Genomic DNA, 27934 nt, shown 5'->3' with positions numbered 1-27934 from the left:
AGTTGGTTAATGTCTTCAATGGATTTGAGAAAGATAAAGGTCAAGACGAGGAGACAAGTGAGGAAGCCAATGGACATGAAGAGCCCCTGAAAAGATAAAGGCTTGGCAAAGCATGGGCCATGCCTCCTGCCCCCCAGCGTCACACAGTCCTTGGGACGATTATCTGGGCCAATGGACATAAAGGATCAGACAAAAAGCTCTTTTGCCCTAAACATTTCTGTTTTAGTTACTGCTTTTCTACAACCATAGGTATCCAAAGTAACAGATTATAAAGAGTCCAGGTAGAAGTTTTACACAGGGAATGGCACGAAGATGTCCAGGTTGGCATGAGTAAGGAAGATACACCGGTCTACACTCTGATTGCCAAAGAACTGGTTGCCAAGGATGGAGAGAGATGGAAAGGGGGAAGGCTGGAAAACAGACATAGCCGCTACAAGACCCATGAGACCAGACAGACTTACTCTCAAGATAATCATTCAGGATACTCTCTCATCCACTCTCCGTGTATGTCTGTGTGCAGTGGGGCGGGGGGGGGGGAGGGGGGGATCCTGGGGTGCACAGACCATGGTGGCCACAGCGATGAAGAGAAGCTGCTCTCTGCTGCCCAGAACACCAAGAAGAAGCGGGTGTCTATTTTCATGGACCCACAGTTCATTCACAGGGTTGTTTCGGACAACACAATTACTCTAAGTTGTATTAGGATTCCTCATGGATAAACTAGGGATGATGATAGTACTTTGCCAGATGGTGAGCAGTAAATAAGAACGTGAGTGACAGGGCGCCTGGGTGGCTCAGTCAGCTGACTCTTGATTTCAATTCAGGTCATGATCTCATGATCGTGAGATTGAGCCCCATGTGAGCTCCACACTGGGCATGGAGTCTGCTTAAGGCTCTCTCTCCCCCTCTCTCTCTGCTCCACCCCTGCTCCCCTGCATGCACACACACTCTTTCTCAAAAAAAAAAAAAAAAAAACATGCATGGCAAGAAGCCAACGAGGCCTGGAAAACAGCACAGCAAGCTGCTCGCTGAATAGTGACAGCTATGTGAACAGAAGAATGCCACAGTGATAGCTATTACCCTGATTTCTTCTTTATAATGTATTTTTTAATTTTTATTTTTGGTAACCCTGATTTTTAAGGAAGGAGAATTCACAATATTCTTCAAAAAAAAAAAAAAAAAAAACAGCATACAGTCCACATCAGCCAGTTTTATTTTGGGCTAATAAATCCATCTTCTTAATACTTGGTGATGAGGTAAACTGTGGTGGCGGAAGGAATCTTGGATCGGAGCCAAGCAAACGCAGGCCTGAGGTCTGATTCTCAAAGCACCTATGTGATATGGGGCCAGTCCCTTCCCTTCACCCCACGGCCTCAGGCCCTCTGGGAGCCCGCTGGCAGACAGCTGCAGGGCGAGGCAGGCAGGGCGGGCAAGAGCCAGCACACTTCTAACCACTTAACATAGTCTGCTGCAAGAAACTAGACAGGTGTCTCCGCTTGATGAAGAAATAGAAAAGGCGTAGGCCATGAAAGGAAGACTAACCTGTGTTGATTAACCCCCTGCGGCCCCCGTTGTACCTTCCTGTTCCGTATTGTCATCTTTATCGGAGTTTGCTCTGTAGCTGGGCGAGACAGAGAGAATCAGCTCACCCATCTCTGAATTATAATCCATTACGTTTTAGAAGCCAATTCTTTCCCTTCCCTCTTACAATTGTGTTTGAAAACATTTTGCCCCAGCTCTAAAAATGCAGGGTCTCTCAAGTTCTGAAGTCCAAAGTGGTACAATCATCATTTTAACAACAGACAAGTTCTGAGATGGTGGTGGTGACAGCTACATAGTGGGGTTTTGTTTGTTGTTTGTTTGTTTGTTTGTTTTCTGTTTTGGTGGGGGTAGGTCTCCTGGAATCCCCACATATAAACATACAGCGTTTAAATAGAAAAATAAAAAAATATGTAAGTAACATTTACAACAAAACTAGGTGATAAGATAACCTTCTCCCCAAACACCAAAATTCAAGCAGGTAAGGATAAACCACCAGCAAATACACAAATAGCCAACTCCTGCTGTCAAGACAGAGCCTCCCATTGGAGAGAAACTCCTGAGAGAAAAATCGAAATTGAGCAAAACAGGAATAACAAAACTGAGAAAACAGAAGATTCAGCTAACAGTGGGGAAGGAAAACAAAAGTAGGAAATTTCAGTAAGAAGTAAGTAGGTGAGACAGTAAGTTTTGTTTGTTTTTAGACACTACATGACTTGAAGAGGGAGTTCTGGGAAGTTAGAAAAAAGTATCTCAACCAAGTCTCTTGCTGAAACTTCAGGAAAATGAGCAACAGAGAAGCACTGAGATCAAATTCTACCCAATATTACTATAAGAACAAGAGAGAAAGGAATAAAATACCACCTCTACAGGTTAATAAAAGCACACCCAAGAAAACAGTCTCAAAAATCAGATTAAAACTGTAATATACAATTTCTAAATGTGCCAAAAGACACTGAGAAAATATACTGGACATGAAGAAACCAGAATAGATAAACTAAAAAACCATCAGAAATGAGGTGACAGAACTCGAGGGAGTTAGAAATTTTAGAAATAAAATCTTAACTAGAAGGAACTTAAGAGTGAATGAAAATAATAATAATACCTTCAGATAAATAGAAGGAGAAAATGGAAAGTTTCAAATCAAAAAAAAAAAAAAAATGAAGAAAGTGTTACCAGGAAAAGTGACAAACTTTGAAGACAAGCAAATAAGATGCAACATAATAAAATAATAGAAGATTCTGAAAGGGGGGGAGAAATTTTGGAACAAAGGAACATAACAAATACCAAAATAAATAAATTAATTAATTAAAATTAAAATTAAAAAAAAACTTTAATAAAGAAAACTTTCCTAAAAAAAAAGAAAGAAAGAAGAAAACTTTCCTAAAATAGAACAATTTGTAAATTGCATGTTAACATATAATTTAAAAAGAAACTACTTATTTGAGAATAATCACCCAGAACCACCAACACCAACACATACACTGGTAAAATTTTAAGACTTTAAAGGAAAAAGCGAAACAAAACAACTCTGGGCAAACTCTAGGCAAAAAGAGAATATGACCTACAAGAGAAAGAAAACTGGATTATCAGAATTTACAGCAATGTTTTATGCCATAAGATAATTGAGGAACATATTTAGATATTCAAAGAAAGAAAATCTGAGCCAAGGATTTTATGTCTAGCAAAACTGAACCATAACCCCCTTCCTAAGGAATCTACTAGAGAATGAGTTTCAGATAACCAAAGGACTAGGATACAGAGATGGTGGTAAGCATTAAATATATAAAACTAAGAATTAACATTAAACAGAGGTTAAATGGTGGAGAGTATAGCATGTACTAAGAATGGGCTAATAACACAGATTTGGTGTAACCATAAAGAATTAGGGGAAAATCGAAATAACACATGCATAAAAAATTCTCAACTCTTTTTAGTGATCATAGTTGGTGGTGATAGTAATAATACTAGATGTATAATGTGGAATAGAGCAAATGGGTAATTATGAAATATTCTAGGGGCGCCTGGGTGGCTCAGTCAGTTGAACATCCGACTTTGTCTCAGGTCATGTTCTTGCAGTTTGTGAGTTCAGGCCCCGCGTCGGGCTCTGAGCTGACAGCTCGGAGCCTGGAGCCTGCTTCGGATTCTGTGTGTGTGTGTGTGTGTGTGTGTGTGTGTGTGTGTCTGCCCCTCTACCTCTCACACCCTTTCTGTCTCCTTCAGAAGTAAATAAACATTAAAAACAAAGAAAGAAAGAAAAAAGAAACATTCTAAGCTAGCATCTTCCGTGTCCTTGAGAACCAAGATTCTTACAGTAGAAGAAATGAGATATGGACGCCATATAGAATAAGTTAAGTGGGGCCACTTGAGTGGCTCAGTTGGTTGATCTGACTTCGGCTCAGGTCATGATCTCATGGTTTGTGAGTTCGAGTTCCGCATCACACTCAGTGCTGTCAGCGCAGAGCCTGTTTTGGGAGACAGAGAGCTCCTCTCTGTCTGCCCTTCCCCTGTTCGTTCTCTCTCTCAAAAATAAACATTAAAGAAAGAGAGAGAAGTTAAGTAAAAACTCTGTAGTCCTCAATTGTAAACTTTAGAATAAATTTGTGAAGTATTTTAACTTTATTTATATTTAAATATAATATATATATATATTCACTATATCTATATGTAGGTATAGAAAAAGACATGTAGATATAAATATTTACTAGCTCTGTCATGGAAAAGATGCAGAAAAAAAATAAAATAAAAGACAAAGCCAGTACCCATGAGTGCCTAGTTTGTGGTTTTATTTATCTTATTCCTATTAAAAGGGAGGTTTCTTGGAGAAATGGCTGATTGCTGATCTAGGATAAGAAATGTACAAGATGAACATGAAAAAAAAAGGAAGAAGTCAGAGAACAAGTCACATCAAGAGGAATCAGGAAGCAAGAGAAAGAAGCTCCCATTGGCCAAAGGTAAGGGCAGTTTGAGCTTTAATAAGGGTAAGGTTACCAACGTTTGACAGCCTTCCAGTATGTTCAAGTCTCGTAGTTCATAATGACATTTTAATAAATAACTGCTTATTTTCTGAACATCACAGGGAAACAATTCATCATTTTGAAAACTAGGTAAATAAAAAGAAAGAGGAGCCTTTGATCTGCTTTTCATGTATGAATCTATCACTGGGGAGCCATATAGTGATACACATTTATTCTACATAAATTATTCCAGCTAATAAGTAAAAGTGAAAATGAAATGACAGAATATTGCCAATATACACCTCCCAATAGATCCAAGTATTGAACAGTTATGCTTGATGACATCAAAAAACTGTAAAGCTACATATCCTATGCCTCGTCATGAAAGAATTCAGTACCGCCTACAGTCCTGGCAAAAGAATCAAGCTTGGGTTTGATAAAGCCTCTATATCTAGCTGCCAATATGCAGGAAATGTAGAGGATCACATGGAACTATGCCATGAGTATACTACCAGCAAAATCTACCCTCTAGGAAGTCCAACAAGCCAAACAATCTAGGGTCTTTAATAGATACATTGTATGAGAAAGAAAGTGACAGTGCTGAGGGGGCTGCACCTGGAAAGACAAATTTACTATCAACAGGAAAGACTAAACTATAGTATCTGGGGTCGTGCATTTCAATATAAAAAACTAGAAAGAGACAAGGAACAATTACTGAGAAACTCAAGAGAGTGTTTTTTTTCAGGAGGAAGGAAGGAACTGTGGTTGGGAAGAGGGACGTAGAGGGGTTTCTGAGTTAACTGGAAAGTTCTATTTCTTGACCTACAAGGTAGTTAGAAAAATGTCCACCTAATTCACTAAACTAGTGGTTCTCAAGCGCATGCATGAGAATCTTCTGGAGGGTCATTAAAACAGAGATCTCACCTCCATAGTTTATGATTTTAAAGTCTACATAGAAGCTCAAATGTTTGTATTTCTTTTTAAATTTTTTTTTCAACGTTTTTTATTTATTTTTGGGACAGAAAGAGACAGAGCATGAACGGGGGAGGGGCAGAGAGAGAGGGAGACACAGAATCGGAAACAGGCTCCAGGCTCCGAGCCATCAGCCCAGAGCCTGACGCGGGGCTCGAACTCACGGACCGCGAGATTGTGACCTGGCTGAAGTCGGAAGCTTAACCGACTGCGCCACCCAGGCGCCCCTATATTTCTACCAAGTTCTAAGACAATGCTGGTGCTGCTAATGTGGAGACCACACTTCAGGAATCATTGCAGTAAGCTATCCTTGCATTGTCTGGGGGTTTTTTTGTTTGTTTTTGTTTTTGTTTTGAGTGTGTGTCTTATTTTTCAATAAGAAGATTGGATGGATGGATGGGTGGATGGATGGATGGATAGATGGGCAGCAGGTAGGCAGGCTAGATGGGTGGGTGGAAAGATAGGCAGAGACAAACAACTAGGAAAAAAATCATATCAAACCATGGGAAGATTGCCTTACCACTCATATGCTATCTAACTGGTCTCTCTCTACCTGCTATCTACCTGGTCTCTCTCTACCTGCTATCTACCTAGTTCAATGATGTGCTATACAAAGTATTCCTATGTTTGCTAGGTATCCCACCGTGACCTCTAGAGGTTTTTGTCCCAATCATTATCTGACAGCTTCTCAAGCCAAAAGAGGAACTGGAATGTACTGGGAGCCCATGTCAAAGACAACTTATAATGGTCTATTGATAAAGTTGGGCACTGTTTTGTTTTTCCCCATGGAAAAGATATTTTATGCACAAAGCCAATGCCTTGGTATCTCTCTACAATCTTGCACTTTTCTTTAATTGAAGACAAATTCACCCTACTTCATCTCCAGAAGACTACTGTGGGACTGTTTAGAAAAGATAAATCTGGTCCCACAAATTACCCACTAAATATCTACAAGCATTTCTTATCTTCTCAAAGAGTATCCTCAGAACAAAGTAAAAAGCAAAGTGCATCTCAGAGCCAAGAATAAAAATGTGGTGTGAGTTCAAATATCAGAGACTGAGCTTCAGTCAGTCAAGTTTGGGGAATATTTCCTAGAAAGAAAAAAGAAAAAAAAAAGTAGTAAATAAAGTAATGTGTCCTGAAATATGAAAGAGGGCAAAATTCCTAGAATTTTAAGAAAATCAAACCTTAGTTATACAAATAGCAAAGGGCACTCACAAGATTTATCCAGATAATAAATTCAGTTCCACAACTGTTTATATGCCCACTGTGTGAAAGTACAAAAACGAATAGAACATAATCCTTGCCCTCAGGACATTAAAATTGAAAAAGGGAGCTCTTGTTAACTCTAAGACCAGGAAAAATGTAAGTGGTGAATAAGGTACAAAAAATTTTTGCCTGGGTAAAAAGGGAGAGATGTGATTTATTAGAGGCAAAACCACAGTTGGCCCGTCCCACTGGCAGAGGAGTCATCTGTGAGTTGTATCTGGAAAGTCCAGAGAGGACTTCATCCAATCGTCATTCCTCATATATTACTGGTGATGCCTGACATTCAGTACGTGCAGCTTCACACCTAGTGTCAGGATCTGATTCCCACAGGGCCTCTATAATACTCTAATAACCTAGCTGCCTTTTATGTTTTAGTGGTTATTCTGACACTGGGAACCATGAACATATCCACCGACATGTGTATTTTCTACTGACCAACGTTTGCGTATTTAGCTGAAATAATCATCTAAAAGTATTCATAGAGGCACAATCAGATCCTTGCACTCAAAGCAGTCCTTGGGTCAACAGCATGAACATAAACCTGAAAATCTATTGGAAATGCAGAATCTCAGGCCCCATCCCCGTCTGCATTTTACCAAGATCCTCAGGTGATTCATGTGCACGTTAAAATTAAAAAAAAAATTTTTTTAGTGTTTATTCATTTTTGTGAGACAGAGACAGAGTATGAGTGGGGGAGGGACAGAGAGAGAGGGAGACACAGAATCCGAAGCAGGCTCCGGGCTCCGAGCTGTCAGCACAGAACCCAACACGGGGCTCTGGCTCACAGACCGTGAGATCATGACCTGAGCCGAAGTCAGACACCTGACCGACTGAGCCCCCCAGGCTCCCCTGCACACGAAAATTTTACAGGCACTAAATTATATAACCATCTTATAATCAAGCAGTGCTAGATGACTTCAGCATTCATATTTGTGTTTATAATCAAGTCAGCATACACCAAGGACTGCCACGCTAATTACCGCAGGCCCAAGAGAGGTGGACGGAGGTGCAATTGATGTCTTGGTGCTTTCTTGCCAAACAAAGGAGGAATAATGTCACAGCACAATGTGAAACGGAAGGGCTTACAGTCATCTTCGCAGAGGAAACTGTGGGAAAATGAAGGCGTCAAAGGCCATGGTGGTTTGGAGCCAGGATGTCATTTTAGTAAAAATAACATCATCTGTCATGTTAGGTCAAGGCTGTTAGTTTGAAATCCCCAACGTTTTCTTGCCTTTAATTGTTAAATCTGTTCTGCTAAAATGTAATTTTTAATTTTTTTTAAATTCTATAGATGCATAAAGGCTACAGGCAAGCACAATTAGTCTATCCATGGCTTTGGTTATTCGCAAATAGTCAAGTAACATTATAATAAAAAGGTAACAACACCACACCCATACTCACAAGACAGCTCTCCTATAAAGGGACATATCTCTCACATTTAGTAAACACTACAATGGTAAAAATAAAGGATGGGCATTAGTTTTGACAGAAGAAAGGAAAAAGCATGAAAACACAGGATCCTGGGGATCCCCAACAGCACCACCTCGAGGGGCCTCTGAGAGGCCAAAGAAAGGTCTCTATCACCTCACAGACCTTTGTTTTAGATGGCAGAGGACATCAGCCCGTAAGTAGCATTCTCAGGGCCTGAAAAGTCACTGCTATTCCTCCCACATCATTTTAAAAAACTAAACAAAAGATTAAAAGACATTTAATAAGCTCCTGGGGAAACATCTAGAAATAATAATCATCATCATAACAAAATAGTAATTACTATATGTCAGGTATTTTTCCAAGCACTTTACTTACATTAACTCATTTAACTCTGTTAATAACCTACAACAAAGTCATGGCTTTGGTAGACTATGAAAAAGGCCATTGGCCTTCACTCAGACATAGAATCTGTTTCTCCACCTTTTGAATCTGCTGGTCTTAATGACTTGCTTTCACCAATGGAATTACGGTGGAAGCAAGGATGTACAATTTCTGAGTCTAGGCTTCAAGTGGCCTTGCAAGCTTCTAGTACCTTGTTAAGAATACTATGTCCACGATGCAAACAAACCCAGGCCTATTTAGTTCAATCTAAAAAAGAAAAAAAAAATCACACTTTGATTTTCTTTCCCCCCTTGATGGGCACGATGTAATTCTGATTTTTCTATCATTTTTCTATTTTGTAATTTTTTATTTAAGGGAAAAGTTGTTCTCTACTATTATTCTCCCTAAATTGTTGTATATACAGAAATATATAAATTCAAGAAAGCAAGAAAGAGCTAGAAGTTAGCTTGATGATAGCTACTACTGGGGGGCGGGGGGAAAGGAGACACGATGAAACATGTTGCTTTCCTTCTGCGTTTTCAAGAACTTCACTAAAATTGCACAAAAGGGATATAGTAGCATCGATAAGACAGGAAAACTATCAGTTTAAAAATCATTTCAGGGGCACCTGGGTGGCTCAGTTGGTTAAGCGTCAGACTCTTGATGTCGGTTCAGATCATGATCTCATGGTTCATGGGTTCCGGCCCTGCATTGGACTCTGTGCTGACAGTGCGGAGCCTGCATGGGATTCTCTCTTTCCCTCTCTCTTTGCCCCTCCCACTCTTGCTCTCTCTGTCTCTCTCAAAATGAATAAACTTTAAAAATTCTTTTTGAATAATTTCAAAGTGTTAAGGTTTTTTGGCCTTTCTTCCGAAGCTCTACTTAAATACAGAGCATGCCACATTTGACACTCACATATGCTCATATTACAGTTTGGAGATGTGCTTAAAGATGATTTCTAGCAGGAAAGGATAGCACTGGGACCACCGTAATGCAGTTGTGAATGGGCCTCACTCACAGACACGCAAGGAAGACCGTACAAGCGCCAAGAAAGGGCTCTTTCCTGAGTCTTAACTAATGAAGCTATCAAATTCTGAAGATATTTTGTACACAGTGTGCAACTTGGAGCAGCAAGCCAAATCTTTGGTTCTTCTTCTGAAACTTACGGCAATCTTGTAGTCTAGATTTTCTAGAATATTTCCAATTTTAAACGTTCTGTTCCACTGTCAAACCAGGGGCCCTGAGGTTTTTAGTTCAGGGTTTCCTAGATCTGTGACTTCGTGAACAAGGAAACTTCCAGGGGGAAAATACAGAGAGTGGGGGACTGCCATGAGATTGCCAACTTTCAGCCAATGAAGTTATTTTGTAAATAATAAGCAAGTTTTTAAAAGTTAACTGTATTTCTGTATACTCAAGTTGTATAAGCTTGAATAAATTACTTCATGTATCTAAGCCTCCATGCATTCATCTATAAAATGGGAAGAGTAATGCCTCCTCCTCAAGTTTGAAAGCACTTACCAGAACATCTGACACTGTAAGCGCTCAACAAAGATATCTGACTACTACAATGATGATCCCTACCATCGCTTCCATAAAAAACGAATGAGTCCAAAGACAATGAATCCTAGCCGGAACCAAAGGGAAAAGTGAGGGGTCCTCACAAGACCAATGGGCAGAGCAGTCTTAATGCATCTGGCTCACCTTTCACTAGGGCATCAACAGCTCCCAGGGAGAGCAACCCCAGACCTACTAAACCTTAATGAAATGGAAGAAAGGGCCTCCAAAGAAAGGAAAAAAGCAGTAGCTCCCTTGGCAAACCAGCCGTGACAGGATGGGATTCAGATACGGGACACAAATACCACGGCAAACTCACGCTCCCAATTCAGTAGGCCACCAGTGTCTGTCCTTTGCCCATGTCTGCAGCCCTTTTGTATTCATTTCCTGGGCCCTTGATTCAAGCTACACACCTCACTGACTCAACTATAACATTATCTCCCAGATAAAACGTCCATTAACTCTGCTCACACATCATGAGGCTTCTGCATCCACATCTATCATGCACTTACCACAGTGTTACTGTTCGGTGTTTGTATTTATGTCATTTTCGTGGTTAAGGAGATTTCAAATTCATCATACAATTGGGCTTGGTATGATAATAATCACTTTACATCCATAATCTCACATCCAAAGCATTACAAACATTCAGCTGTATTTCCTGTCCGTCTTTTTCTCCCTTTTGCCCTTTTACGTGGTTTGGGTTCACATATGCACGTAGTTTCAAGGGTACAATCGCTACTATACTTTTCAATCATTTGAGCATTTTTCAAATTACTTCACCGTCTTCCAAGATCATCATTTAATTGCTGTGTAACTTTCCACCAAGGAAATGCTTTTAATTTACTTAAGTATAGCTCTCCTGAGGGACATGCAGAGCATCCCCATTTCTGGCTATTATAAGTACAACTAAAATGAATAATTTCCATGCATATGGATTTTTCCATATTTTGAAATATTTCCTAAAATTAGATTCCCAGGAATCGCATTACTAGCTCAAGAGAAAGGGGCACTGTGATGGCTTTAGATATATATTATCTGATCATGTTTGACAAGAATATAGATGTTTCTTGTGTGTAAGAATCTATTTGCATCTCAGTCATTTTCCAAGTAGCTCATTCTGTCTACTCACAGTTACACACCTCCTCACTCATTCCTCCTACTCTTGTTGCCCTGCTGTCTACAGCACCACCTGTGGACAATCTGTCCTTTATGAACACTGATTGTCCACAGACACCCTGAACATCTTGCCTTGGTCCAGGACCCCCTGAAAAAGTTGTCCCTTAGGTGTTCCTTGGGGTCTTCTTTTCTCTTCAGGGAACTTTCTCAGGGATGGGTTGCTAAAATACGCCTACAACCCAATGCACTAATGTGTTTTAAGTGCAAACGTCTTTGAAGTTCACAATAGTTTGATTTGTACATTGGGTAATATGAAAATCATATACCACCCTAATGCTAAAGTATTTTCTAATACTAATAATGTACAAGAGGACCCATTTGATTACAGTTCTGCCAGCACTAGGAATCATTTGTTCTGCTTGTGTTTTTGAGCATATTATTGATGAAAAATGATGTTGTGCACTACAATGTCAAGTTTGTAAAAAGTGATTTTTTTTAAGCATGTCTACCTGCCTCCACTAAACAACTCAGTCTCCTGAGAGAAGAAACGACTATATTTCTCTCTTGTAGCATTAGCGCTCAAAGATCTTGGCAGAGATGCAAAAGGGAGGGAAAAGAGAAAAGAAGAGGGGAAAGGAGAAGAGAAAGAAAGGGAGCAAAGGAAGTAGGAGAAGCTGGACAAGAGGAAAGGGAAGAACAATCAAGAACCAGAGTCACTAGCATCTGGGGACTCTGTCCTACAAGTAGGTGGCTTCAGAGACAAGATTCAAAGACACAATCAAAGGGCATCTGGGTGGCTCAGTCAGTTAAGCATCTGACTCTTGATCTCAGCTCAGGTCATGATCTCATGGTTCATGAGATTGACCCCTGCATCTGGCTCTGTGCTAACAGCATGGAGCCTGCTTGGAATTCTCTCTCTCTCTCTCTCTCTCTCTCTCTCTCTCTCTCTCTCTCTCTCTCGTCTTTCTCTCTCTCTCTCTCTCCCCCTCTCCCTCTCTCTGTCTGTTCCATGCATGCACTCTCACTCTCTCAAAATAAATAAACTTAAAAAAAAAACAAAGACACAATCAAGACTAAAGATATAACTCAATCCACCACTCTACAAGTATTTCACCACCAATTCCTGTTTTAAATTCATGCAAAAAAAAAAAAAAAAAAAAAAGGTAGTGGCTTCTGAGGGCCAATTAGATTGAATACTTTAAATATCAGGACTTCCCCCGACCCTATGGTGTAACTTTCTTCAGAGCAGACTGTTGTTTAACAACAAGACAGATTTGACCTCAGCAGACTCATCTGTATGTTCTTCCACTTTTGTCATGAACTAGCACTGGGAACAAGCAACAGGAACAAAACTAGGTATCTGTATCTGAGAGCACATTTAACTGAACACAAAGCAGCCATTTAAAGAAGATCACATTACTGTCCTGGAAATCAACCTTAAAGGTATGTAACTCCCTTCGCCTGTGCCTCAGTTCAAGGGCTGGTTAGCCCACCTCCTCGCTGGGTGAACCTGGTACTTAAGCTCTCAGCTTCTCATCTGAGAAATGAGGATAGAGGATGATCTGTAAAATGAGGACAATAAAAGCTCCAATCTAACAGAGAGCTGTTGTGAGCTTGACAAGTTAATATACGCTCACAACAGTAACTAGTATACAGTAAGTGCTCAATAAAAGGGGAGTGATTATGATTGTTGTAAAAGAAGCCAACTGATGAAAGACCATGCAATTCTAAGGGACGCGCAGAGGTCCTAGATCTTTTCAAATGTGTACGATAAGAAAGAAGTCCATACATCAACTGCTCGTATGTAGGGTTTTCTTTTGGAGCCCTATGTGTATGCATTCAGCAGTACAACAGCACATACAATAGGCATTTTCTAGAATGGTTTATCTAAGAAGCAAGAAGGTAATGCAAATGAAAGGAGAGAGAGTGCAGGATGAGAGAAAGGAAGCTCCTCTTCTGTCTGAACGGAGCAGTCACCACTTAGAAGGACTTACCGCTGATTGGGAATCGAGGTCCCATTTAACCAAATCTTCCAAATTTTCAAGAGAAACCAGAACTCTGTATTCTTACGTAGTTTCCAGGCCATTAAATGTTGGCAACTATTTCGATGGTCTCTAAAAGCCTTGTTTTGTGCCAGTCAAGACTCTGACAATCTGTCCTCTTTAAGCTTGGAGAAAAACCATGTCCCTAAACCAGGGTCCCCAGCCCCGTCCCTTCCGAGAGCCAATTCCCACTACATTCCCACTACACGGGGGTGCGAACAGCGTCAGTGCTCAGCAAATACCCACGCGCTGCGTCGGCTCTAGACAGTCAATGGCAGCTCCAGTGAGGGCTTGCTGCATACACGCTACTTATCCATCTTCGGGGGACACAGAAAAAGTAAGAGTGAGAACTTAACCTTTCACCGAAGAGGCCAGACACATGTAAGCGAAGGGCCAGCAAGCATTACATTGTACATAGCCGTCCAATTGTGTGGTGCCCACTGGAGGCACCACGGCGCTGTGGGACAGGGGTCCTGAACCAGACCGGGAGGATGGGGGAGGCTGCAGAGAAGACAGAGAGGTACACTCCGGGTAACAGAGGCAAAATGAGCGGCAGCATGGCTGTCTCAGGTTATTGTAACATTTCTCCCATCCTTAATGTTGGAAAGTTTGTATGGTCCAGTTGTTTTTAGTGGTTTTTTTTGTTGTTTTGTTTTGGTCAGGGAGACATAAAAGCCACCCCCAACATATTACCGTAAAAATGAGCTGTGTGTTGGCAGCGTTGACTAATAAATTCTGCTTTCAAACATTTTCTGAGCCTCTGAACACTATCTGTGGCTTGGTTGGCGGGGTAGGCCAAGAGGTGGCCCCTGACCATAAGAAGCCACAGTCCGGTGAGGGAGCTGGCTCTAATGAGACAAGATGGCTGGCGCCGGGATCATGCCTGCGGAGCACCGTGTCCAGGGAGTTGAGGTGCCGTCACGCGGAAGCCACCAGCTGGGCTGCATCTGGGGGTGAGTAGGCGTCGGCCAGGCAGACAACGGGGAGGAGGGGTGTTCCAGGTAGCGGCAGCAACACAGGCCAAGGCATAGAATGGTGAAAGCCGGTAGTTTATAGCAGCAAAGATACCCACCCTCTTTTCCCCCTCTTCATTCTTGGTCTGTCTGCTAATTACGGCCTTCCTGTGTCTCAGCAAGACAGGAATCTCTGAAGATCCTTAAAGATTCTGAAAACTTGCCCTAGTGTTGCCGTTCATTCACACGAAAAGGCAGCAAAGATGAAAAACCACCAAAGGCCAACGTAAAGGGAATGACTTGCAGTGCCTTTGGTACATGCAGGTGCATTTAACTGGGTCTCTGCAGTCTGGGCACAGGGGTGAGGCTGTCGATAAAATCAACTCTGACCTCATTTATTTGGGGATAGATTATTCTCCGCTTGGCCTCTAATACAAGAGGAGATGCTCACATATAAAGAATAGAAATCGCACAACACAGCTCAGGGTTGGTTTGGATTTGAGCTTAGGGTTGTCGTACGTGTTGCATTTTGTGTTTACAACTATTAGCGTTAAAAGGCGTTTTTTAAGTTAATATTGACCTATTTTGCTCAGAAGGGGAAAGTTAAAAGTTATACAGTTACAAAGCTGAAGATTTCAACTTACAACCACCATTGTCATGTTTCAAAACACCATGAAAAGGGTACTCTAGGAGTACTAGGGGAGTAACTTTTAGCATCCTGGGTCCATTGCCTGTTATGTGGAGCAGCATTTTCACCCTTTTCTTCTCTTTCTGACTGGCTTCTGATGGCCCCTGAATCTCCAAGGGGAGTAAAGGAAGGAGATTGTGGTAGTTTGTTCCACAGATGGTCCCCCGGGGACCATGCCTCCTGCCCCACTTTGTCTGGGCTGTCCTGCATAGCCAGTGGAAGGTGGATGCTGCAGGACTTCTCAGCCTAAATCAAAAAAGCCTTGCAGTATCTGTGTTGATATCTTGGGATGTTCAGCTTCAGAACCCAGCCACCAGCCTAGGAGAAGTGCACGCCACATGGGGAGGCCACACGCCCGAATCCAAGCTGAGATCAACGGCCAGGCATGTGATGAGCCATCTTGGATGTGTCCAGCTCAGCAAGTGTTCGGATGACTCCAGCCCCAGTTGCCATTTGAGAGCAAGAGCATGAGACCCCCTCCCCCCACCCAGCAGGACAACCTAGCTGAGTGCAGCCAACCCCCAGAACGGTGGCTTATTACACAGCAAGGTAGAACCAGAAGACAGAAGTCAACAGAAGAAAAAGGAAAACCTGAAATTAAAAGTCTCTTCTACCTGTGACAATATGGTAAATGAGATTGAACTATGTGGCCCAATTGCTTTTTTAAATTTGAGCGTAGTTATTAATTATCGCACTCCCTTTCCCTAGCGATCACCTGAAGACAACCAAGGCATAAAAGTATGCATCTTCTGGGAATAGACACAGACTTAACATGCTTCATGTCATGTCGATGTATTTTGCTTAATTATCTTCAAGGTTCACTTTTCAGGCTAGAAAAACAAAAGCAAAATCTTCAGAAACAAAGCAAGATTAGCTAGTCTCCACCAAAATCCTTTATGTAGTAAGGTCAGCAGTCATATACGTTGATATGGGCAGTGTACCAGAATTTCCTATCTTTCCAGCTTAACTATGAAATTGGCATGACATTAGAAATGTAATGGTTTTCCACGTTCGGGGTAAGCGCATTCATTTTTATATCTGATGCTTAGTAGCAAAACCCTCGTGTGCCATATATGATAGACTGATGATTGCCAATTCGTTGTCCCATCAGCATCCATTCCCTTGTGATCCTTGTTAGCGCCCTCCACTTTGTTTGAAACCTTATGTGTCAGCTAAATACCTAACTTACAGAGGTATCCTTGAAACTGGACACTATCACAGCCATTTAGAATTAAGAGCAAGACTGCTGGGGAGTTCCGATGAAACTTTTGCTGTCCTGATAAAAGGAGAGAGCTGTGGCTGGCACACCACTTCACATCTCCCTTCCAGAATGTGCACATGATGTCTGCAGTCCCAGCAGCAGCCATTTTGCCACCATGAGGCAACAAGCATAAGGATGAATACTAACACATGAGGAAGAGCAGAGCGGAAAACACAAAAAAAATGACGATTTCTGACAGAATTGCCAAACAGCTGAACAAAACCTAAAAACTGCCTCTGGCTAGATTTGTTGTGTGAGAAAAATACCCCAATTATTAAAACCACCATTGATTCAGCTTTTATCACCTACTGCCAAATGCATTTCTGTGTGATAGTGCTAAATTATTCATTAAAACCAAACAACTACAATTGAGTTCAATGCTACCTGCTCAAATATAATTTCTCTTCAGACTATACTATGGTCCACATGGTTGATGAGGTACATTTTGCCCACCTCAGCCACTCATTTAGATAATTGACATTGCAGCACTGAGAACTCGTCCTTTATATAGTACTCTGCCATGAAGAGCCAACTACTCAGACTGACAATCAAAAAAACATCAGATAAAAGAGCATTAGATTTTCAAAAGCACAGTGCAACGAGCACAGTGATTTGTGGGAGGCCTTTTTCTTTCTGTTTCTTTCTTTCTTCTCTTTTTTTTTTTTCTTGATTGTTGTGTAATAGCAATAATATTCCTGCCTTTGGAATATACTTGCAGAAACAACTGTTGTGGTTATCAAACATCTCAGCTTTGCTTTAGCATTTAATCACCCACAAAACCCTATTTATTGTCTCTCTACTCCTCCATGGTTATCAGAATCCCATAATTAAGGCATAATGAAAGTAAACAGTGTCACAGAAAACTAGATGTCTTTAAAAGGAGAGTAGTTAAGGCAAGACAAATGTTCCTAAAGATAGCAGTAGAGCCAAGTGGAATTGCTAAGGAGCTGTGTGTGTGTGTGTGTGTGTGTGTGTGTGCGTGTATGTGTGTGTGTTGGTGGTGATTAAAAAGAATCATCATCTAAGTGAAGTATTTAGGGAATAAATTGCCTCTTGATGGATAATAAATTAATCTGAAGAATTCATAGTGAATTCAAATAATGAAATCAAATTAGTACAGCCAGACCCCTAAGCCAACACACAAACCCCAAGAAAAGGAAGGCTGCTCATCTCTGAAAAGCTAAACTCGGGGTGACCAACAGCTTATCAATATGTTGTCTTGCCTCCAAGATTTATTATGCCTTAGCTACTTCTAAAATGATTTGGTGTGCAAGAGATGGCATATGAAATTAGAAGAAAACCTTCCATTAATGTTTATTTGTTTATTTATTTATTTATTTATTTATTTATTTATTTTTGAGAAAGAGAGAGAAGAGAGCCAGGGATGGGGGTACAGAAAGAGAGGGAGAAAGAAGTCCCAAGCAGGCTCCACACTGCTGCCCAACATGGGGCTCGAGCTCACAAACCACAAGATCATGACCTGAGCCAAAACCAAGAGTCAGACACATAACCGACTGCCCCAAAAAACCTTTCATTCATAAAGTCAAAATATAAATATAGTACAAGTCACTGGGATGAGCCAGGTACTACAGCTGGGCACTACATTTAGATGGGAGATTCCTGGTAGCTGCAGCAAAAAAGGAAACCTCTTGCTTTACATTGCTTCCATTATTAGATAAAAGGAAGCACATATATTCAATAGGAGAGCAGCTTTGTCCTGGCAGGAAATTCTTTTGGTAATTTACGATACAGGAAATATGAAGGCTCATCATCTCTCAATAACGTTCATCTTTTCTCATGGGATACAACACAATTTATTGTTCCACATTTTTAGAATGCATCTGTATAGTACATACGTATCTTTAATTACTTTGTTAATGTCTGTCATCCCAAATAGACTGTAAACACCATGAGGAGGGAGGAATTATTTCTGTTTTCTTCCAGAACCTGGCTCAGTGTCTGACTCATTTTAGATTTCTAATCAATATTTATTGAATAAATGAACAAGCTCTTTGGCCAAAGACAAAATTTGAAACCTAGAACTCCCCTTTCCATAACTGCAAGGTACAACAGTCATACAAAATACTTACGCATAAAGTGCTATGTAAAGCCTGTCTGCTCAGCACTGTTTACAATAACCATGGCGGCGACCAAGAGAATAAAACTTAAAGGTCCACCAAAAAGAGAGAGGATTCATACAACAAATCTGATTTAGAAATTAAAATAAATAAATTGGAGCAATGTAGATTTTTTTTAGTATGTTACTTGAAAAAAAGCAAACTACAAAATGAGGCTTACAGAGTAACATTCGTATCCCTTTAAAATATGGAACACACGGGGCACCTGGGTGGCTCAGTCGGTTGAGTGTCTGACTTCAGCTCAGGTCATGATCTCACTGCCTGTGAGTTCGAGCCCCGCGTTGGGCTCTGTGCTGACAGCTCGGAGCCTGGAGCCTGCTTCGGATTCTGTGTCTCCTTCTCCCTCTTCCCCTTCCCCACTCATGCTCTGTCTGTCTCTCAAAAATGAATAAATGTTAAAAAAAATAAATAAATAAGGAAAGTAAAATATGGAACACAACACTATATATAGTTGTTTCAAAGTAGGCATGGGACAGAAACACCAAATCTAAGGTACTGGTCTGTGTTTCGAGAGGGAAGGAGTATGGGATCGAGAAGGATACACATGGGGCTTCAATCCTGTCTGAGGCTGAATGGTGGTTATATAGCTATTCTCCACCCCCCAACCCCCGCACCCATAGGCGTGCATACATGTGTGCACATGCACACCTTTTTTGAATGCCTGGAGTATTTCATAATGAAAAACAAGAGAAGTCTGAGACAAGCCATAGGCAAGAGGACCCTAATGAGACTTGGAGACATGATAGCTAAGTGTAACATGGTAATCTGGGTGGGGTCCTAGGGTAGAAAAAGATGTTAGGTAAAAACTAAGGACGATGAAAAAAGTATAGACTTCAGTTGATAATATGTCAATATGGGTCCATTAACCATAACAAATTTATTATTCTAATATAAGATATTAACAATATCTGGAAAACAAAATCTGAAATAATAAAATAAAATAAAATAAAATAAAATAAAATAAAATAAAATAAAATAAACAATAATAAAATCATATCTGAAAAACCGGATACACAGAATTATGAGACCTCTCTGAACTACCTTCACTATTCTTCGGTGAATCGAAAACCGTTTCAAAGTAAGTTTATGTTTTAAAAAGGAAACACCGCAAAAATATTTATGAAGTGGACCTTTTCTATAGCAATCCTTCAACAAAAGCATAAGCTGTACTGCTTAGGAAAGGCCTTCCTCTAGTCCAAGTGTTATGACTTTTGATGATTCGACTTAACAGAAGAGAATTTAGAGAAGAGTAAGTTAATACATTTCTTAGACTGCTGTTATTTCCCTTAAATATCAGATGGCTCAAGCTTGCCTTTTGTAAGAGCTGAATAGCAGAGAAACATGGTCTTGTCCCCAATAAACGAGTCCATCTGAGAACAGGGGCCTAGGGCAAACAGCTTACTACCTGGCTTGGCCACTTTCTACCTCAACTTCTCTCCTGGCAGCGTCTCTGTCTTGCTTGTTTAGGTCATCTGCATAGTTAAGTGAAGCCAGACTATTTCTATCTTTTTTAAAGGAAAAGAGTAAATGAGTTTCCATGGCAGATACAGGTACACCATGTGGATTCCAAGGAATTGCAAGGAACTGCATTCTCAAAGCCAACCTCAGATGAGATGACACTCACAGAAATGGAGATCCACAGAGAAGCTTGGAACTTAGCTCCTGTGGCCTCCTTACTTAAGGATGAGTTAAGCAGCCTCTGGGGACTTGAAGTGATTTGGTCAAGGCCCCCTCAGTCCACTGTGCCCCTTCAAGAACTAAGAGCACTGAATACCCCCCTCATGTGACCAAGGGAAAACAGGACCTCAGCAGTGACCAGGCTCCTCTACTCACAGGGGAAGGTGCTGGCCAGGGCAAGGCTGACACAACTCAGGGAAAGGCCCATGGGCTTTGAGTGAGAGCAAGCAAGGGAGAGAAGGCCAGGAGTCTGAGAGGCCTGGAGGACAGAGCAGGACTCTGGGGAAGCGGCCAGTGGAAAGTCCCCTTCTGGTGCCAGAGTGGCTGGAGAGCCTGTACACACTGGTATTGACATTCCTGCCCCACTGCATTTTAAATGCTGATGTTACCCCCTCTCCCTCGTCTTTAGTGAAGCCCACCACACTCACAAATGCTCACTTGGGAGGGTTCTGCTGTGTGGAAATCACTGAGGCAGGACTCCTGGGCCCAGATGACCAAGAGGAAGTAGGGTCCCCGGAAATGAGAAACACTGGGCAGGGAGGAGGACTCTCGAGGAGTGTGGAACTGGAGGCACAAGTCAATTCTTTGTAGATTTCAAGGGCATGGACATCAGCGAGGCCAACCCGGGTCTGGCTAATGCTCCCTTCCACCAAGTACACCAGCCTGGAAGTCTCCAAAAAGAGAACTTTGTGGAAACTTCCCTACCTTCCCATTAACCTTCTCCAGGAAGACCTACGGTGTTCACTGGTCCACACATGGACTTCATCATTTACAGGATAGCTGCCTATAAAGATCATTTTAACTTCGCCAGCAAGAGAAATGTGAAGGCACCATAAATCCGAAGGAGTTTGGGTTTTATTTCTACCCACCACTGAAGGCTTTTAAAGAATTTTTGTTGTGGTGGTGGTATGTAGGAAAAGGAGGGCTCAAGAAAGAAGCTAGAAGCAACTAGAGGAAGAAAAGCCCGTGAAGAGAAACCACCAGGTCTTTCGGGGGAGACTCAAGATACCGGTGTCCGCTTCACTGAGGAAAGGAGGTTGTTCTCGAAGGAATTCTTAACCATGTCAAATGTCAAAAAGAACTTAAGGTGAAGTGTGAGAAATATCTATTAGATTTTTCCAGTAGGGAGACACTGATGACCCTGCCAAAGCAGTATTCATTGGCCAAATATAGTTGCACAAGTTGTTGACTGAACAAGAACATCAGCCTGCGTTGTGCTCATCCCCTCGGAGAAGGGATGCATTTTCCCTAACTGGGGCAAAGACAACACACATGCTTGTGAAATAACTGGTGTCTACACAGAGCGGAGTAGACAAAGCCCTATCAGAGAAAGAGGGTACGTTCTAGGGTCAAAGCTCAGTCCTCCTCTTGGGCAGAACTTCACCCTTACAGAAAGAAGGACTGTCACTGTGAAGGGAAGAGATGAATTAAAGGAGAGGGATTAGAAGAACAAAGGGAAAGAGTGGCAGTGGGGAAAGGGACTGTGGTGGAGCCTGGGTTCTGGCTCCAATTGCTAGGAAAACTTAACTGCTTACTCTGTTGATTCTTATGTTTGTAGAGCTCGCGTAGTTTTCACAAAGCTGTCTCCCATAGCATCGGACCTTTAAATCACCCTGGGAGAGAGGAAATGCCGCATTGTCTTCTCCCTTCCATGCCTGAGGAAGTCAAAACGTGAAGAGTACAATTCCAAGTGACGGAGCCGGGGAGCGTATGCTGTAATAGACAAAGGATGCACCTTGCCTGTAAATCCAGGTGCCGGCCCAGCACGGTCACTTAGGAACAAGTTGCACCAAACCATGGAGGCTCTGTTTGCACAACTGTCCGATGGAACACAGGAGTTCTTCCTTACACAGAAATGAGGGTGGACCGAGATGTACACACACACTGATGTCAGAGCCTAATACATAAACTTTCTCTCCCTCTCTTCTCCACTTAGAACTCATATTCAGATTATCAGACTCTAGGTCAACAACCAGAAACCAGAGGGCGACTATGGTCATGTACTCATTCACTTATTCTCAAATCTCTGCAAGCTCTGGTTTAATGAGAACCCAAGAGTTACGGTGTAGAAATTGAGTTCCCTGGGGTGCCTGGGTGGCTCAGTCAGTTATGGGTCCATCTCTTGAATTCAGCTCGGGTCATGATCTCACAGTTTGTGAGTTCGAGCCCCAAGTCAGCTTAGCATGGAGTCTGCTTGGGATTCTCTCTCTCTCCTTCTCTCTGCCCCTCCCCTGCGTGTGTGTGCATGTGCACAGGTAATATTCTCTGTCTCAAAATAAATAAATAAACTTTAAAAAAAAGAATTAAAGAACAAGACATTAAATTCCTTAAAGAATTTATACTATTAGTAAAATTGGATGTGTTGCATTTACCTAACATTTTACAACATTCCCTACTAAAAATATCAGTGAGCTATAAGGCCGCTTCTGCTCTCCCTGCCCGGCAGCCTCCCTCCCTGGGGAATCGGAGCCCTGCTGTGGGGATCGCAGTTGGCGAAGGGAGAAGGAAGGACTGTCCTATGCAAACCCAAGGAGCTCCCACCCGCACTGATCTGTGAGTTGCTTTAAAAAAAAAAAAAGAAGCTCCAGATGTGGCCAGGGAAGGAGGCTGGGAAATGACATGAGAATCTTCCTCCCTGCTTTATGCCACGGAGTTATCCCTCCAAGGAATGCAAAAAGCATTCGCATAAAAAAAAAATACATGAAATGATTTCATTACCTGCTTCTAGTAAACATTTTTTTCCCCACTAAAACATTTCCATCAAAAGATCAGGAAACAGGGCCAGGCAAGTTGCTTTTTAAATTCAACAGTGATTCCTCAACTAAGAAAAAACAAATTGGATAGAGCAGATAATCTTCAAATCCCTAACAGGAAAGACCTAGCGTAGACTGATTAACCCGGTTTCGATCACCAGGAAACTAATATATAACGTGTAGGAATATAAACTCAGATCATCTGACGTTGGCCTAATTCTTTCAGCAAAACGTAAATGTATATCAGCGGGTCACAACATTATTTAGTGTTGTTCTAGCCGTGTGCGCTTATTTCGTATCCCTTGTAATGTTATTCCAGAAAAGTCAGAAGGCTTCTCCCATGTTCACTAGACGCGGTCTGATTTGGTTACGCATGCGGTAGACCCACAGAGCAGTAGGTAAGTTTCTATCTTCAGTCCTGCTTTCGTTTCCTGGACACTTTCTATGTGCCAGGCACTGTCCGAGGCACTGGGAACCCAATGGCAATCCTATTAACATTCCAGTTCTCCTCGTGGAAATTAATTCTCCCTGGGGCACACGGGACCAGAATAGTATCAGCGAGAAGTAAATGCAATGAAGAGAACACAAAGGTACAATGAGATAGTATCCCTCGAGGTGGGGCTGTGGCTGCTTTAGGCCAGGGGCTAGGGAAGACCCACTGTGGGATGATGGAAATACAACAGCTGCGCAAAGATCCAGAGCAGGAACATTTTAGCAGAGGGAACAGCATGTGCAAAGGCCTTGAGGAGAGAAGGAGCTCAGGGCAATTGCAGAACAGAAAGAAGGCCCGGGTACTGAGAACACAGAACAAGGGGCGAAGCGGCACGAGGTGGGGACCACAGGCAGGGGCCAGACTGCAGTGAGCCCGGGAGCATGTGATAAAAATGCAGATGTTATTTTAAGGGCAGTGGGCAACCACTGGAGAGTTTTTTAAGCGAGAGAATGATCTGGTCTCATTTAAGCCTTCAACTGATCACTCTGGCTGAGGACAGAAATGGGCTAGGAAGGCACAAGAGGTGAGGGTTTGGGGGAGGGGGGAGACGGGAGCAGAGAGACCTCACCGTTGTCCAGACAAAAGTTAATGGTGACAATGTCAGTAACTGTAAGTGAAATTATTTTAATGAATCATTTCAAATGAAATCCCTCTTCTGTTTCACCAAGGAGAGCGGAAGCCTTAATGGAAACGTCGTGATATGTGGTAAATGCTGAGCTGACATCTGCCAGGACCCGAAGCAGGCGAAGGAAAAAGCCTGCATAGTCGAGGAGCTGGTCACTCCGAAATACATTTATGTGCTCATGGGAAATGGGAATGCGTTGCAGCTGGCAGGTTCATTCTTGATTCAAGTGAATGGCACCCACATTTACTTCTTATGAGCACAACGTGTCCCAAAGATCACTGGTGAGCAAAGGACGCCACGGAATCAAAACTCTGCCACCAGAGGCAGCTGGCAACACAGAGGCAAGGCGCAACAGCCTTTATTTTTAAAAACAAAGTTCCATCTTCAGTGCACAGAAAGAGATGGTTCAAAAAGATTCTGGTCTTCTGGTCTTCTCTTTGCTGAGCCCAAAGCACTAATTCTCGCTCTCCGGCCTTTATCTTGTGGCTCGCCCACTCCCACCTGGCCCGTGGCGGTTCCAAGATTTCTCTGACCTTCATTTCTTTCATTGTAGCTAGAAGTCAGTTGGCTCTGACAAAGACTATCTCCTTATCAAGCCTTAGACTCCTCTGAGTCCTCTTTTGGACGAGGCATTGCTCTTGGATTCTGTCCTCGGCCTGCTTATTCCGGTTTTAGCAAGAATCCTCTGAGACCATTTAGTGAAAAATCTCCCACCTCTGGTACCTAATCACCCTTGATATCTGACCAAATTCTTTATCTCCCACCTTCGAGTTTGCCCCAGTCTGCCTTCCCCAAGAATCCTCCTTGCCCCTGATGTTTGCCCTTACTCATTTTCTGTCCACTCACCCTCACCCTGCTCCTTGGCTATAAATCACCACTTGGCCTTGCCGTAATCAGAGCTGGGCCCGGTATCTCCCCCCTATTGCAAAATTCTGCTGTAGTAGCCCCTCCTTGAATAAAGCCCTCCTTATCATCTTTAACAAGTGACTGAATAATTTTTTCTTTAACTGTTCCCTTAAGATTATAGTCACAGATACAAATAGGGAATAGCAGAAACTTTAAAAATCCCAAATCTGGGGCGCCTGGGTGGCTCAGTCAGTTGAGCATCTGACTTCAGCTCAGGTCAGGATCTCACGGTTTGTGGGTTCGAGCCCCACATCGGGCTCTGTGCTGACAGCTCGGAGCCTGGAGCCTGCTTTGGATTCTGTGTCTCCCTCTCTCTCTGCCCCTCCCCTGCTCATGCTCTGTCTCTCAAAAATAAATAAAAATGTTAAAAAAAATTTTTTTTGTTAAATCCCAAATCTGGAAGGGATGAGCTCATCCAGGTGACTTGCTTGAAAAGATCTTGCATGATCAGAACAAGTTATTCGTAATCAGGAGAAATGATCCTCCTTGGTCCACATGGGGCCTTCAAAACATTTAGTTTTAATAATATAATGAAGAACCATGAGCCTATGACTTAACCCAAAAATGAGAACAAACCAATAGCTACTCATATGCTCACCCCATACCTGCTGTAACCACTATTCTGATTTTTGCATTCCTTTCCTTCTTAAAAAAGTGTGGAAGGGGTGTTGTCGAAGTTTTCATATTTCTGAGTTCTATGGAAAAGGCATACACGTTGTATTCTTCTGGAACTTTCTTTTTCACTCAGTCATCACTAAAATTTATCTGTGTTGAGTGTATCTCTATTCAAGTTTCACGTCTTCATAATATTCCATTGAGTTCCATTTTTTTTTTTTTTAATGCATTTCATCTCGGGGCATCTGGGTGGCTCAGTCAGTTGGGCATCTGGCTCTTGATTTTAATTCAGGTCATGATCTCACAGTTTGCGAGATGGAATCCCTCACTGGGCTCTGTGCTGACAGTGCAGAGCCTGCTTGGGATTCTCTCTCTCCCTCTCTCTGCCCTTCTCCTGCTTGTGCTCTCTCTTTCTCTCAAAATAAACTTTAAAAAAATACGCTAAATAAATAAGTAAATAAATGCATTTCATCTTACCTGATGAAGAAGGCAAAATACTCACAATAAAATATTCCAAGTCTCCCTAATTCAGTATTTTAGAAGTATGGTCCTAAGAACACATGATAGTAAATACCTCAGGGGAAATGGGGTTTAGGCATTTCCCAGTCAGGACAATTAAGTGTTCAAGAGAGCCTTGCTCTTTAGCTACAAATATTCAGGCATTATTTAGCTCACTGATTTAGCTGACTGAATCAAAAAGAAAACTTTTAGTTTTAACTTCCAGTTAGAAAACTTATATTATTCCATGCTTTTAAGAAGCAGTTCACAAGATTTTTTTTAGATATTGCTTTTTAAAGTTTATTTATTTATTTTGAGAGAGAGAGAGAGAGAGAGAGAGAGAGAGAGCACACAGGTATACACGTGTGCTGTCAGCATGGAGCCTGATGTGGGGCTTGAACTCAAGAACCATGAGATCATGACCTGAAACCAAGAGTCAGATGCTTAACCAGCTGAGCTACCCAGGCACCTGAACAGTTGAAGAGATTTTATTCTGCTCTTTAATTGCAGAGGAATGGGTCAACTTCAGATATGTCAGAGCACGCCTTGAAACAAGCCCCATAAATCTCCTGGTCAGCCTTCAGGTATAGATTTTTTTGAGGGGAAAAAATTAAATATGCTAATACTTATAAAGTGTAGGAGGGTGAAGACAGAAGTTGTAGGAGCACATAAGAAAGGGAGAGCCCTTAATAGCAAGAAAAGTATTTCTGGGAACACTGTCACAGTTACTAAGTAGAAAAATATCCAGCCTGAAGTAAAATATCTGTGCAGCTTCCCTTGGAGGTCAGGGCTCAAGGCATGAATGCAAAGGGAAGAATCCCAACAACCAGGTTGTCTTCAATTAAAAATAAGAAAGCCAAACACCAGGGGAGAAAAACTCTGATGCCTTTAGGACAAGGGAGGGCACAGGTGTCCTGCGGCAAATGTCTCTGAAGCCTGGAACATTTTAGGAAAACTGCTTTGACTTCCATAGTATCTTAGCAGTAGAGAGCAGGAGGCAGGAACCAGTCAGCCCTGATACTTTTCTGGGTGTGCACACAGCTTAACTTGAGTCTTCTCTAAGACAGTAATCATTCACTGTAAAAATTCACAATTTTATTTCCAAGATTTAAAAAAAAAAAAAAATGACTTTAGTACGTCTCTAAGACAAAAGGACAGAAATAAACATCAGTCTCGGCATTAGATGCAAGAAAGGAAGGACGAAAGGAAATATAAGAGAGCCCAAGGAAGACAAACTTCTCTCATTTCTTGTGCCATGAAGCAAAGATAACATGCGTTGAGTCAAGAAAGTTCCTTCTCACGAGGATCATTTTAACCCTTCTGTTGCTTGTTCTCTTCCTATTAAAGCATAGCCCCACTGTCTGCGCTCTTGGAAATAATCTGTTTGCTGAAACAGCGGTGGACCAGGAGAGCCCCTGGACAGGAATCTGGTCTCATCTGCAGGCCTGGTACGCAGTGTTTCTAGACGCAGCCAGACAGCCCTGGGTTGGAATCACTGCTTTACCAAATAATACTGGAGACACTGGGCCAGGTACTCCATCTCTCTGGGCCACAATTTCCTCAGACACAAATTAAGGTAATGATAATCAGCTGATGGGGTTAAAATAAAATTTCTCAGTGGCTATTGTGCAGAAGGCATAAGCGTGAACTCCTTTCTCTTTTGCGTTCTCAATCCCCTCTCCTCATGCCCTACTGTTCCGATGTGAATTACCCTAAGTCATTCTACATATCTAGAGTCTCTACCATGTTCTGTGAGCAAAAAAGTTACTCCGAATCAAGTACATTATAGGTAACCAGCATACATCCATGCTGATAGCGAACATAATACTACCCAAGGTGGGGGGCTCCTTATGTATCAGATTTCCCCTGGAAACAAATTAGGGGTGTGGCCAGGGCATTTGAGGTTAAATATCAAGTGCACAAACATATGATCCTTCCAGAAAGGCTGTCCACCTGGTCAAATACTTAAATATTTTACTACTTAGTTTGTTATTTCCCAACAACTTAGGCTTCAGGGAGTCAAGCAGCCACAATACCATACAAATTAACTTTGGTCTCTATTTTTA

The 27934-nt window shown here is 41.9% G+C and overlaps 1 protein-coding gene across 13 annotated transcripts in view; it reads right to left on the bottom strand.

Annotated features, from left to right (window-relative positions):
• The window catches only part of RGS6 (regulator of G protein signaling 6), a 603395-nt gene that overhangs the window by 400361 nt on the left and 175100 nt on the right, over window positions 1–27934 (bottom strand). The window contains exon 2 of one of the 13 annotated variants that reach the window (XM_060620209.3): window positions 13618–13762. The exons of the other annotated variants lie outside the window; for them this stretch is intronic. The gene's annotated coding sequence lies outside the window, so the exon portion shown is untranslated. The remainder of the gene's footprint in view (window positions 1–13617; window positions 13763–27934) is intronic. 13 annotated transcript variants of the gene reach the window in all.

The sequence above is a fragment of the Panthera onca genome, chromosome B3, assembly GCF_046562875.1.
Source record: "Panthera onca isolate mPanOnc1 chromosome B3, mPanOnc1 haplotype 2, whole genome shotgun sequence".
NCBI classification, from domain to species: Eukaryota; Metazoa; Chordata; class Mammalia; order Carnivora; family Felidae; genus Panthera; species Panthera onca.
This window is presented reverse-complemented; position numbering and strand designations above follow the sequence as displayed.